Raw genomic sequence first — 15192 nt, 5'->3', positions numbered from 1 at the left:
TCAGCATGTTCAGCATTTTTTCAGCTGTCCATTTTGCTTTTCCAATTTTTCTGTTTAACTTATTACTATTGTGCTAAATAATACTATTTCTGCTATTTTATAAGATTTGTGCCTAATATAGTATTTCTGCTAAATTACAATATTTCTGCTTTTTATACTATTTGTGCTAAAACATAGTATTTCTACTAAATGTAGTATTTATGCTTAATCATACTATTTCTGCTTTTTATGGGATTTGTGCCTAATATAGTATTTCTGCTTTTTATAGTATTTTTGCTCAAACATAGTATTTCTACTAAATGTAGTGTTTATGCTTAATCATCCTATTTCTGCTTTTTATAGGATTTGTGCTTAATATAGTATTTCTGCTAAATTATAGTATTTCTGCTTTTTATAGTATTTGTGCTAAAACATAGTATTTCTACTAAATGTAGTATTTATGCTTAATCATAGTATTTCTATATATTTCTGCCAGGTCCCCAGGCAGCCAATCCTCTGTGAGGACTGAGAAATTCAAATTTTCAAATCAAGGCCTGCACGGCTTCCCAGCCAATCATATATGTGTCCTGAGGCATTCAAATTTGCATATTGGGGCCTTCATGGCTTCTAAGCCAGCCAATCATATCTGAGGGCTGAGGAATTCAAATCCACAAATCAGGGCCTGCACGGCTTCCCAGCCAGCCAATCATATATGTGGTCTCAGGCATTCATATTTGCATATTGGGGAATTCGTGGCTTCTAAGTCAACAAGTCATCCATGTCATATATCTCTAAAAATTCACATTTTAATGATAAATTGTTAACACTGGAAGATTCCCCCATCTCTTCTGAACAAAACAGTGTAAGAATGACCGCTCTAGCCCCTACGGTTAGGAAATTATGGTCATTTGTTTGAGGGGAGTCCTCACTATGAGAAATAGGCTGCAATAATCCTGTGCCTCTCTGTGCTGCTGCGTGTGTAAAAAGATGCACCTGTTTTGGCGGGAAAACGTAAACAGCCACTCTGATTGGTGGATTTAAATTCGGCAGCTCTCTCCCTCTGTGTGTGTGTGTGTGTGTGTGTGTGTGTCTTTGTGTGTGTGTGTGTGTGTGTGTGTGTGTGTGTGTGTGTGTTTAGTGGGAGAGAGAGGACCCTGCCCTTATTTGGCAGCATGTCATTGTAGGATTTAAATTGAATATAGTTAGACTGGTTGACTGGATTAGAGCCTGTGTTTGTGTGTCCCTCTGTGCATTTGTGTTTCAATAAGTTATTACTATTCTGCTAAATCATAGTATTTCTGGTACTTTTCGGTACTTGTGCTAAATACAGTATTTCTGCTAAATTATAGTATTTCTGCTTTTTATAGGATTTGTGCCTAACATAGTATTTCTGCTAAATTATAGTATTTCTGCTTTTTATAGGATTTGTGCTTAACATAGTATTTCTGCTAAATTATAGTATTTCTGCTTTTTATACTATTTGTTCTAAATTATAGTATTTCTGCTTTTTATAGGATTTGTGCTTAATATAGTATTTCTGCTAAATTATAGTTTTTCTTCTTTTTATAATATTTGTGCTAAAACATAGTATTTCTACTAAATGTAGTATTTATGCTTAATAATAGTATTTCTATATATTTCTGCCAGGTCCCCAGGCAGCCAATCCTCTGTGAGGACTGAGACATTCAAATTTTCAAATCAGGGCCTGCACAGTTTCCCAGCCAATCAAATAAGTGTCCTGAGGCATTCAAATTTGCATATTGGGGCCTTCATGGCTTCTAAGCCAGCCAATCATATCTGAGGGCTGAGGAATTCAAATCCACAAATCAGGGCCTGCACGGCTTCCCAGCCAGCCAATCACATATGTGGTCTCAGGCATTCAAATTTGCATATTGGGGAATTCGTGGCTTCTAAGTCAACAAGTCATCCATGTCATATATCTCTAAAAATTCATATTTTAATATTAAATTGTCAACACTTGAAGATTCCCCCATCTCTTCTGAACAAAACGGTGTAAGAATGACCGTTCTAGCCCCTACGGTTAGGAAATTACGGTCATTTGTTTGAGGGGAGTCGTCACTATGAGAAATAGACTGCAAAAATCCTGTGTCTCTCTGTGCTGCTGCGTGTGTAAACAGATGCACCTGTTTTGGTGGGGAAAAGTGCACAGCCTCTCTGATTGGTGGATTCAAATTCACCAGCTCCCAGGCTGACCTAGAAACTTACTTCTCTCTCCCTGTGTGTGTGTGTGTGTGTGTGTGTGTGTGTGTGTGTGTGTTTGTGTGACAGAGAGAGAGAGAGAGAGAGAAAGCCTTTAAATGGGATGATCTCATTGTAAGATTCAAATTCAATATATTTAGACTGGTTGACTGAATTGGATCTTGTGTGTGTGTCTCTCTGTGCATGTGTGTTTCCTCATGTGTACATATTTATAATTGTGTGGCTGTCATAAATTTTTTTGCAGATTTTTGTCATTTAACAAGTATATTTGAGGGAACCTCAGCATGTTCAGCATTTTTTCAGCTGTCCATTTTGCCTTTCCGATTTTTCTGTTTAACTTATTACTATTGTGCTAAATCATACTATTTCTGCTATTTTATAAGATTTGTGCTTAATATAGTATTTCTGCTTTTATAAGATTTGTGCTTAATATAGTATTTCTACTAAATGTAGTATTTATGCTTAATCATAGTATTTCTGCTTTTTATAGGATTTGTGCTTAATATAGTATTTCTGCTTTTTATAAGATTTGTGCTTAATATAGTATTTCTGCTAAATGTAGTATTTATGCTTAATCATACTATTTCTGCTTTTCATAGGATTTGTGCTTAATATAGTAATTCTGCTAAATTTAGTATTTCTGATTAATTATAGTTTTTCTACTAAATCATAGTACAGTATTTCTGCTTTTTATGGGATTTGTGCTAAAACAAAGTATTTCTACTAAATGTAGTATTTATGCTTAATCATACCATTTCTGCTTTTTATAGGATTTGTGCTTAATATAGTAATTCTGCTAAATTATAGTATTTCTGCCAAATTATAATATTTTTGCTAAAACATAGTCTTAATTTAAAATTACAATATTCATAGTTCATCACAGTGTCTCTGGTAAATCACAATATTTCTGCTCTGTTGTACTATTTTTCTAAATCATAGTGTTTCTGTAATGTTTAAGTATTTTTGGCTAAATATATTCTTTCTGTTATCTTATACTATTTCTCCTAAATTCTTGTATTTTTGAGAAGTTATCATGTTTCTGGTAAGTTACAATATTTCTGCTAAATTCTGCTATGCTATTGTATTTCTGCCAAGTATTATGTTTCCTCTAAGATATTGCAGTTCTGCTAAGTTATTCCATTTTAGCAAACTTCTTTTGCTTCTGCAAAGTTTTTACAATTTCTGCAACTTTTCAGCTTTTTCAGCTACTTTTTGCATACAGCTTCAGCTTTAAAGCATCCACACTGCATTTTCGCAGGAAATGCAAATTTTTCTAGTTATTATTCTAGTTGCTTCCGTACACTTTTCGCCGTTAAACTACTTCCACAATTTTCAGCCGATTTTCACCGTTCAAATTTTAAACTATTCAGCTATTTTTGCTAATTCCTGCTATGATTTTTGCTATTTTTAACTATTATACTTTTTAAAATATTCCACTTTTTTCCTTTAATTTGTCCCATTGAAATGAATGGGAAACTTCAGCAATTCTGCTAAAATTTGCTTGTTTTTGAAACTTAACTACTTCCTCATATTTTCACCTAGAACAACCATTCAAACTTTAAAATGTTCACAAATTATTGGGCTATTCAGGTATGATTCAGCTTTTTCAAATCTTTTACTGTTTTACTTTTATGCCTCTTAAAGTTTTGAGTTGCAAAATTGTGATTTTTCACAAAATACATGTGTTGTTATGGTTGCTATGCTCTTGGCTTCCAGTGTGCCACTGAAGGTTTTGCAATTTTCACTTCATGTCCGAACAACTTCCTGCTACTTGCTCAATTTTCACTCAACTTCCACAAATTATACATCAAAACGTAGGTATTTTTGCTGGCTTTCAGAAAATGTCACCATCATTGTTGTGGGATTTATAGAATTTTTGCAAATCTCCTCAGACTAACACAAGGTCAGAAAACTCTCCATATAAAGTGAATGGAGAGCTTGTTCAAAATCACCGCTGGATTTCTGTAATGAGAGGCATATTCGAATCGTCATATCTCCTTAACGAAGCAAAGTTAAGACATGAGGCTTGTCCCCGAATATCTTCAGACACCCCTGACGCTCACAATTCAAGAATTTCTTTCTCACCTATTACCGTTCTGAAATGAGTTGGACTTGTTTGAGGGTAGGAAATTCGTCCTTCGCTGAGATTTCTTCAGATTTAAAACTCTGGAAATGAACCACTTTTTTCTCTCGTCATAACTTTTTGTTGGATTTCCACAGAGACCTGAAAATTTCCATGATTGTTCACCAAAGCCTGCTGTCTCTTACGGTGAAAGAATGATATCGATACTCCAAATAGATTTCGAGTTAGAAAGCGTTGTTTGAGGGCAAGTCAAGGCAGTTTTTGCTTCGCTCTATTCAGTTATGGTGCATTACAAGTCAAATATCTTTAATAATTCATATTTTAATGATAAATTGTAAACACTGGAAGATTCCCCCATCTCTTCTGAACAAAACGGTGTAAGAATGACCGCTCTAGCCCCTACGGTTTGGAAATTATGGTCATTTGTTTGAGGGGAGTCCTCACTATGAGAAATAGGCTGCAATAATCCTGTGCCTCTCTGTGCTGCGTGTGTAAAAAGAGGCACATGTTTTGGCGGGAAAAAGTACACAGGCTCTCTGATTGGTGGATTCAAATTCAGCAGCTCCCAGGCTGACCTAGAAACTTACTTCTCTCTCCCTGTGCATTTTTTTGCTGATTTTTTCATTTAACAAGTATATTTGAGGGACCCTCAGCATGTTCAGCATTTTTTCAGCTGTCCATTTTGCTTTTCCAATTTTTCTGTTTAACTTATTACTATTGTGCTAAATAATACTATTTCTGCTATTTTATAAGATTTGTGCCTAATATAGTATTTCTGCTAAATTACAATATTTCTGCTTTTTATACTATTTGTGCTAAAACATAGTATTTCTACTAAATGTAGTGTTTATGCTTAATCATCCTATTTCTGCTTTTTATAGGATTTGTGCTTAATATAGTATTTCTGCTAAATTATAATATTTCTGCTTTTTATACTATTTGTGCTAAATTATAATATTTCTGCTTTTTATACTATTTGTGCTAAAACATAGTATTTCTACTAAATGTAGTATTTCTGCTTTTTATACTATTTGTGCTAAATTATAATATTTCTGCTTTTTATACTATTTGTGCTAAAACATAGTATTTCTACTAAATGTAGTATTTCTGCTTTTTATACTATTTGTGCTAAATTATAATATTTCTGCTTTTTATACTATTTGTGCTAAATTATAATATTTCTGCTTTTTATACTATTTGTGCTAAATTATAATATTTCTGCTTTTTATACTATTTGTGCTAAAACATAGTATTTCTACTAAATGTAGTATTTATGCTTAATCATCCTATTTCTGCTTTTTATGGGATTTGTGCTTAATATAGTATTTCTGCTAAATTATAGTATTTCTGCTTTTTATAGTATTTGTGCTAAAACATAGTATTTCTAATAAATGTAGTATTTATGCTTAATCATAGTATTTCTATATATTTCTGCCAGGTCCCCAGGCAGCCAATCCTCTGTGAGGACTGAGAAATTCAAATTTTCAAATCAGGGCCTGCACGGCTTCCCAGCCAATCATATATGTGTCCTGAGGCATTCAAATTTGCATATTGGGGCCTTCATGGCTTCTAAGCCAGCCAATCATATCTGAGGGCTGAGGAATTCAAATCCACAAATCAGGGCCTGCACGGCTTCCCAGCCAGCCAATCATATATGTGGTCTCAGGCATTCATATTTGCATATTGGGGAATTCGTGGCTTCTAAGTCAACAAGTCATCCATGTCATATATCTCTAAAAATTCACATTTTAATGATAAATTGTTAACACTGGAAGATTCCCCCATCTCTTCTGAACAAAACAGTGTAAGAATGACCGCTCTAGCCCCTACGGTTAGGAAATTATGGTCATTTGTTTGAGGGGAGTCCTCACTATGAGAAATAGGCTGCAATAATCCTGTGCCTCTCTGTGCTGCTGCGTGTGTAAAACGATGCACCTGTTTTGGCGGGAAAACGTAAACAGCCACTCTGATTGGTGGATTTAAATTCGGCAGCTCTCTCCCTCTGTGTGTGTGTGTGTGTGTGTGTGTGTTTGTTTAGTGGGAGAGAGAGGACCCTGCCCTTATTTGGCAGCATGTCATTGTAGGATTTAAATTGAATATAGTTAGACTGGTTGACTGGATTAGAGCCTGTGTTTGTGTGTCCCTCTGTGCATTTCTGTTTCAATATGCCTCCATATTTGTAATTTTGTAAGTTATTACTATTCTGCTAAATCATAGTATTTCTGGTACTTTTCGGTACTTGTGCTAAATACAGTATTTCTGCTAAATCATACTATTTCTGCTTTTCATAAGATTTGTGCCTAATATAGTATTTCTGCTAAATTATAGTATTTATTATTTTTATAGGATTTGTGCCAAACATAGTATTTCTGCTAAATTATAGTATTTCTGCTTTTTATACTATTTGTGCCTAATATAGTATTTCTGCTTTTTATAGGATTTGTGCCTAATATAGTATTTCTGCTTTTTATAGGATTTGTACCTAATATAGTATTTCTGCTTTTTATAGGATTTGTGCTTAATATAGTATTTCTGCTAAATTATAGTATTTCTGCTTTTTATAATATTTGTTCTAAATTATAGTATTTCTGCTTTTTATAGGATTTGTGCTTAATATAGTATTTCTGCTAAATTATAGTTTTTCTTCTTTTTATAATATTTGTGCTAAAACATAGTATTTCTACTAAATATAGTATTTATGCTTAATAATAGTATTTCTATATATTTCTGCCAGGTCCCCAGGCAGCCAATCCTCTGTGAGGACTGAGACATTCAAATTTTCAAATCAGGGCCTGCACGGTTTCCCAGCCAATCAAATAAGTGTCCTGAGGCATTCAAATTTGCATATTGGGGCCTTCGTGGCTTCTAAGCCAGCCAATCATATCTGAGGGCTGAGGAATTCAAATCCACAAATCAGGGCCTGCACGGCTTCCCAGCCAGCCAATCACATATGTGGTCTCAGGCATTCAAATTTGCATATTGGGGAATTCGTGGCTTCTAAGTCAACAAGTCATCCATGTCATATATCTCTAAAAATTCATATTTTAATATTAAATTGTCAACACTTGAAGATTCCCCCATCTCTTCTGAACAAAACGGTGTAAGAATGACCGTTCTAGCCCCTACGGTTAGGAAATTACGGTCATTTGTTTGAGGGGAGTCGTCACTATGAGAAATAGACTGCAAAAATCCTGTGTCTCTCTGTGCTGCTGCGTGTATAAACAGATGCACCTGTTTTGGTGGGGAAAAGTGCACAGCCTCTCTGATTGGTGGATTCAAATTCACCAGCTCCCAGGCTGACCTAGAAACTTACTTCTCTCTCCCTGTGTGTGTGTGTGTGTGTGTGTGTGTGTGTGTGTGTGTGTGTGTGTGACAGAGAGAGAGAGAGAGAGAGAGAGAGAGAGAGAGAGGCTTTTAATGGGATGATCTCATTCTAAGATTTAAATTCAATATATTTAGACTGGTTGACTGAATTGGATCTTGTGTGTGGGTCTCTCTGTGCATGTGTGTTTCCTCATGTGTACATATTTGTGATTGTGTGGCTGTAATAATTTTTTTTGCAGATTTTTGTCATTTAACAAGTATATTTGAGGGACCCTCAGCATGTTCAGCATTTTTTCAGCTGTCCATTTTGCTTTTCCAATTTTTCTGTTTAACTTATTACTATTGTGCTAAATCATACTATTTCTGCTATTTTATAAGATTTGTGCTTAATATACTATTTCTGCTTTTATAGGATTTGTGCTTAATATAGTATTTCTGCTAAATGTAGTATTTATGCTTAATCATACTATTTCTGCTTTTCATAGTATTTGTGCTTAATATAGTATTTCTGCTAAATTTAGTATTTCTGATTAATTATAGTTTTTCTACTAAATCATAGTACAGTATTTCTGCTTTTTATGGGATTTGTGCTAAAACAAAGTATTTCTACTAAATGTAGTATTTGTGCTTAATCATACCATTTCTGCTTTTTATAAGATTTGTGCTTAATATAGTATTTCTGCTAAATTATAGTATTTCTGCCAAATTATAATATTTGTGCTAAAACATAGTCTCAATTTAAAATTACAATATTCATAGTTCATCACAGTGTCTCTGGTAAATCACAATATTTCTGCTCTGTTGTACTATTTTTCTAAATCATAGTGTTTCTGTAATGTTTAAGTATTTTTGGCTAAATATATTCTTTCTGTTATCTTATACTATTTCTCCTAAATTCTTGTATTTTTGAGAAGTTATCATGTTTCTGGTAAGTTACAATATTTCTGCTAACTTCTGCTATGCTATTGTATTTCTGCCAAGTATTATGTTTCCTCTAAGATATTGCAGTTCTGCTAAGTTATTCCATTTTAGCAAACTTCTTTTGCTTCTGCAAAGTTTTTACAATTTCTGCAACTTTTCAGCTTTTTCAGCTACTTTTTGCATACAGCTTCAGCTTTAAGCATCCACACTGCATTTTCGCAGGAAATGCAAATTTTTCTAGTTGTGTGGATGCTTTAAGCATCCACACTATTGAGTTCCTGTTTCTCTTTATTGTGTGGATGCTTTAAGCATCCACACTATTGAGTTCCTGTTTCTCTTTATTCTTTATACTTTATTCTAGTTGCTTCCGTACACTTTTCGCCGTTAAACTACTTCCACAATTTTCAGCCGATTTTCACCGTTCAAATTTTAAACTATTCAGCTATTTTTGCTAATTCCTGCTACGATTTTTGCTATTTTTAACTATTATACTTTTTAAAATATTAAGCTTTTTTCCTTTAATTTGTCCCATTGAAATGAATGGGAAACTTCAGCAATTCTGCTAAAATTTGCTTGTTTTTGAAACTTAACTACTTCCTCATATTTTCACCTAGACCAACCATTCAAACTTTAAAATGTTCACAAATTATTGGGCTATTCAGGTATGATTCAGCTTTTTCAAATCTTTTACTGTTTTACTTTTATGCCTCTTAAAGTTTTGAGTTGCAAAATTGTGATTTTTCACAAAATACATGTGTTGTTATGGTTGCTATGCTCTTGGCTTCCAGTGTGCCACTGAAGGTTTTGCAATTTTCACTTCATGTCCGAACAACTTCCTGCTACTTGCTCAATTTTCACTCAACTTCCACAAATTATACATCAAAACGTAGGTATTTTTGCTGGCTTTCAGAAAATGTCACCATCATTGTTGTGGGATTTATAGAATTTTTGCAAATCTCCTCAGACTAACACAAGGTCAGAAAACTCTCCATATAAAGTGAATGGAGAGCTTGTTCAAAATCACCGCTGGATTTCTGTAATGAGAGGCATATTCGAATCGTCATATCTCCTTAACGAAGCAAAGTTAAGACATGAGGCTTGTCCCCGAATATCTTCAGACACCCCTGACGCTCACAATTCAAGAATTTCTTTCTCACCTATTACCGTTCTGAAATGAGTTGGACTTGTTTGAGGGTAGGAAATTCGTCCTTCGCTCAGATTTCTTCAGATTTCAAACTGTGGAAATGAACCACTTTTTTCTCTCGTCATAACTTTTTGTTGGATTTCCACAGAGACCTGAAAATTTCCATGATTGTTCACCAAAGCCTGCTGTCTCTTACGGTGAAAGAATGATATCGATACTCCAAATAGATTTCAAGTCACAAAGCGTTGTTTGAGGGCAAGTCAAGGCAGTTTTTGCTTCGCTCTACTCAGTTATGGTGCATTAGAAGTCAAATATCTTTAATAATTCATATTTTAATGATAAATTGTAAACACTGGAAGATTCCCCCATCTCTTCTGAACAAAACGGTGTAAGAATGACCGCTCTAGCCCCTACGGTTTGGAAATTATGGTCATTTGTTTGAGGGGAGTCCTCACTATGAGAAATAGGCTGCAATAATCCTGTGCCTCTCTGTGCTGCGTGTGTAAAAAGAGGCACATGTTTTGGCGGGAAAAAGTACACAGGCCCTCTGATTGGTGGATTCAAATTCAGCAGCTCCCAGGCTGACCTAGAAACTTACTTCTCTCTCCCTGTGCATTTTTTTGCTGATTTTTTTCATTTAACAAGTATATTTGAGGGACCCTCCGCATGTTCAGCATTTTTTCAGCTGTCCATTTTGCTTTTCCAATTTTTCTGTTTAACTTATTACTATTGTGCTAAATAATACTATTTCTGCTATTTTATAAGATTTGTGCCTAATATAGTATTTCTGCTAAATTACAATATTTCTGCTTTTTATACTATTTGTGCTAAAACATAGTATTTCTACTAAATGTAGTATTTATGCTTAATCATACTATTTCTGCTTTTTATGGGATTTGTGCCTAATATAGTATTTCTGCTTTTTATAGGATTTTTGCTCAAACATAGTATTTCTACTAAATGTAGTGTTTATGCTTAATCATCCTATTTCTGCTTTTTATAGGATTTGTGCTTAATATAGTATTTCTGCTAAATTATAGTATTTCTGCTTTTTATAGTATTTGTGCTAAAACATAGTATTTCTACTAAATGTAGTATTTATGCTTAATCATAGTATTTCTATATATTTCTGCCAGGTCCCCAGGCAGCCAATCCTCTGTGAGGACTGAGAAATTCAAATTTTCAAATCAGGGCCTGCACGGCTTCCCAGCCAATCATATATGTGTCCTGAGGCATTCAAATTTGCATATTGGGGCCTTCATGGTTTCTAAGCCAGCCAATCATATCTGAGGGCTGAGGAATTCAAATCCACAAATCAGGGCCTGCACAGCTTCCCAGCCAGCCAATCATGTATGTGGGCTCCAGGTATTCAAATTTGCATATTGGGGAATTCGTGGCTTCTAAGTCAACAAGTCATCCATGTCATATATCTCTAAAAATTCATATTTTAATGATAAATTGTCAACACTTGAAGATTCCCCCATCTCTTCTGAACAAAACGGTGTAAGAATGACCGCTCTAGCCCCTATGGTTAGGAAATTATGGTCATTTGTTTGAGGGGAATCCTCACTATGTGAAATAAACTGAAAGAAGCAGGTCTATGTCTCTGTGCTGCGTGTGTAAAAAGATGCACCTGTTTTGGCGGGAAAACGTAAACAGCCTCTCTGATTGGTGGATTCAAATTCAGCAGCTCCCAGGCTGACCTAGAAACTTAGTCCTCTCTCCCTGTGTGTGTGTGTGTGTGTGTGTGTGTGTGTGTGTGTGTGTGTTTAGTGGGAGAGAGAGGACCCTGCCCTTATTTGACAGCATGTCATTGTAGGATTTAAATTGAACATAGTTAGACTGGTTGACTGGATTAGAGCCTGTGTTTGTGTGTCCCTCTGTGCATTTGTGTTTCAATAAGTTATTACTATTCTGCTAAATCATAGTATTTCTGGTACTTTTCGGTACTTGTGCTAAATACAGTATTTCTGCTAAATCATACTATTTCTGCTTTTCATAGGATTTATGCCTAATATAGTATTTCTGCTAAATTATAGTATTTCTGCTTTTTATAGGATTTGTGCCTAACATAGTATTTCTGCTAAATTATAGTATTTCTGCTTTTTATAGGATTTGTGCCTAACATAGTATTTCTGCTAAATTATAGTATTTCTGCTTTTTATACTATTTGTTCTAAATTATAGTATTTCTGCTTTTTATAGGATTTGTGCTTAATATAGTATTTCTGCTAAATTATAGTTTTTCTTCTTTTTATAATATTTGTGCTAAAACATAGTATTTCTACTAAATGTAGTATTTATGCTTAATAATAGTATTTCTATATATTTCTGCCAGGTCCCCAGGCAGCCAATCCTCTGTGAGGACTGAGACATTCAAATTTTCAAATCAGGGCCTGCACAGTTTCCCAGCCAATCAAATAAGTGTCCTGAGGCATTCAAATTTGCATATTGGGGCCTTCGTGGCTTCTAAGCCAGCCAATCATATCTGAGGGCTGAGGAATTCAAATCCACAAATCAGGGCCTGCACGGCTTCCCAGCCAGCCAATCACATATGTGGTCTCAGGCATTCAAATTTGCATATTGGGGAATTCGTGGCTTCTAAGTCAACAAGTCATCCATGTCATATATCTCTAAAAATTCATATTTTAATATTAAATTGTCAACACTTGAAGATTCCCCCATCTCTTCTGAACAAAACGGTGTAAGAATGACCGTTCTAGCCCCTACGGTTAGGAAATTACGGTCATTTGTTTGAGGGGAGTCGTCACTATGAGAAATAGACTGCAAAAATCCTGTGTCTCTCTGTGCTGCTGCGTGTGTAAACAGATGCACCTGTTTTGGTGGGGAAAAGTGCACAGCCTCTCTGATTGGTGGATTCAAATTCACCAGCTCCCAGGCTGACCTAGAAACTTACTTCTCTCTCCCTGTGTGTGTGTGTGTGTGTGTGTGTGTGTGTGTGTGTGTGTGTGACAGAGAGAGAGAGAGAGAGAGAGAGAGAGAGAGAGAGAGAGAGAGAGAAGGGCTTTTAATGGGATGATCTCATTCTAAGATTTAAATTCAATATATTTAGACTGGTTGACTGAATTGGATCTTGTGTGTGTGTCTCTCTGTGCATGTGTGTTTCCTCATGTGTACATATTTGTAATTGTGTGGCAGTCATAAATTTTTTTGCTGATTTTTGTCATTTAACAAGTATATTTGAGGGAACCTCAGCATGTTCAGCATCTTTTCAGCTGTCCATTTTGCTTTTCTAATTTTTCTGTTTAACTTATTACTATTGTGCTAAATCACACTATTTCTGCTATTTTATAAGATTTGTGCTTAATATACTATTTCTGCTTTTATAGGATTTGTGCTTAATATAGTATTTCTGCTTTTTATAAGATTTGTGCTTAATATAGTATTTCTGCTAAATGTAGTATTTATGCTTAATCATACTATTTCTGCTTTTCATAGGATTTGTGCTTAATATAGTATTTCTGCTAAATTTAGTATTTCTGATTAATTATAGTTTTTCTACTAAATCATAGTACAGTATTTCTGCTTTTTATGGGATTTGTGCTAAAACAAAGTATTTCTACTAAATGTAGTATCTGTGCTTAATCATACCATTTCTGCTTTTTATAGGATTTGTGCTTAATATAGTATTTCTGCTAAATTATAGTATTTCTGCCAAATTATAATATTTGTGCTAAAACATAGTCTCAATTTAAAATTACAATATTCATAGTTCATCACAGTGTCTCTGGTAAATCACAATATTTCTGCTCTGTTGTACTATTTTTCTAAATCATAGTGTTTTTGTAATGTTTAAGTATTTTTGGCTAAATATATTCTTTCTGTTATCTTATACTATTTCTCCTAAGTTCTTGTATTTTTGAGAAGTTATCATGTTTCTGGTAAGTTACAATATTTCTGCTAAATTCTGCTAAGCTATTGTATTTCTGCCAAGTATTATGTTTCCTCTAAGATATTGCAGTTCTGCTAAGTTATTCCATTTTAGCAAACTTCTTTTGCTTCTGCAAAGTTTTTACAATTTCTGCAACTTTTCAGCTTTTTCAGCTAGTTTTTGCATACAGCTTCAGCTTTAAGCATCCACACTGCATTTTCGCAGGAAATGCAAATTTTTCTAGTTAGTGTGAATGCTTGAAAAGCATTCACAGTATTGTTATTCGAATCTTTATTAGTGTGAATGCTTGAAAAGCATTCACAGTATTGTTCTTCTAATCTTTAAACTATTTTATTATCTATTCCGTACGTTTTTTGTACTCTATCTCCTTCAAAACCGTTCAACTTAGAAAAACCATTCAAACACCGTTAGATTCCTCTTCTTTTGGACATGACTGCTTCTATTTTTCTCATTTTTAACATTTATATTTTTAAAATTATTCAACTTTTTTCAACAAAAATTTCCCATGTATTTCAATGGAGAGACGCTTCAAATTCTCATTCAACTTACTCTTCTTTAAACTGTATCTACTTCCACATACATTGACGTAGAGCCACCATTCAAACTTTAAAACGAAGACAAGACGTTCAACTATCCAACTTGTATTTATCTTTTCAATATCTATTATACTTTTTCTTCAGTTCCAGTTTAAGTTTCATGATGTCTTTTCACCCGTTTCAGAGTTTATAATGGGTGTGTATGGGACGGAATGTTGGGGCTAGAGTGAGACAGCTCAACTGCTAGAGTGAGAGGAGCAAAAAAATTAATCTTAAAATCTTTTTTAAAACTGCTGCTGTGTCCACAGCGTTTACTGTACAGGTATGATTTTACCCTCAAAACGTAGCCATCGCTGTCCTCTTTCATCCAATGTGTTTACTATTGTACTAGGTGTTATGGTTCTTTCATAAATGTCACCAATGCACAGCCTCCTCCCTCCAACTCTTCCATAGACTCTAATGTTAAAATGGCTCAGAAGGTTCGTTTGAAAATCAGAAGTACAGGGTGTCTTTACACTGTCACCACGTCCATATAATATACTCCACAGGCATGAAAACTGAGAATTCAGTAGACTAGACATTGCTGTCGCTCACGGTGAAAGAATTTCGTCAATACGACTTGTACTTTTCATTTGGGAGCGATTTGTTTGGGGCTGACTTTTCTGTTCATTTTAAGCAGCAAAAGTGAGGTGCATGTCTGTGTCCGTGTATGGAGCCATTGGGTGCAGTCACTATAGCAACCAGGCTCACACGTGTCTGCTTAACGAGCTCTCTCTCTCACTCTGCCAAGATTCATCTTAAACACTTCTCTTTCAACTGCTGCTGTGTCCACAGTGTTTGCTCTACAGCCATCATTTTACCCTCAAAACGTATCCATCGTTCTTCTCTTTCCAACACCGTGTCTTTCAAAAGCTCAGAGATGTAAACCTTTAAAACTGTGTGGATCCAAGTGGAGGGCTCACATTTTAGTCATTCAGTGATTCAAAGAATATGAACTTTTAATATTCATTCAGGTGTTTTCTGACTCTAAAGTTTCTTTTCTCATTTCTTAGATTTTTCTAATTTACAATTAA

The sequence above is a fragment of the Mchenga conophoros genome, linkage group LG1 (genome assembly GCF_057382185.1).
Source record: "Mchenga conophoros isolate Kocher_MC1m ecotype Shallow Benthic linkage group LG1, M_conophoros_male_GT1.1, whole genome shotgun sequence".
NCBI lineage: Eukaryota > Metazoa > Chordata > Actinopteri > Cichliformes > Cichlidae > Mchenga > Mchenga conophoros.
Note: the sequence above shows the minus strand (reverse complement) of the source record.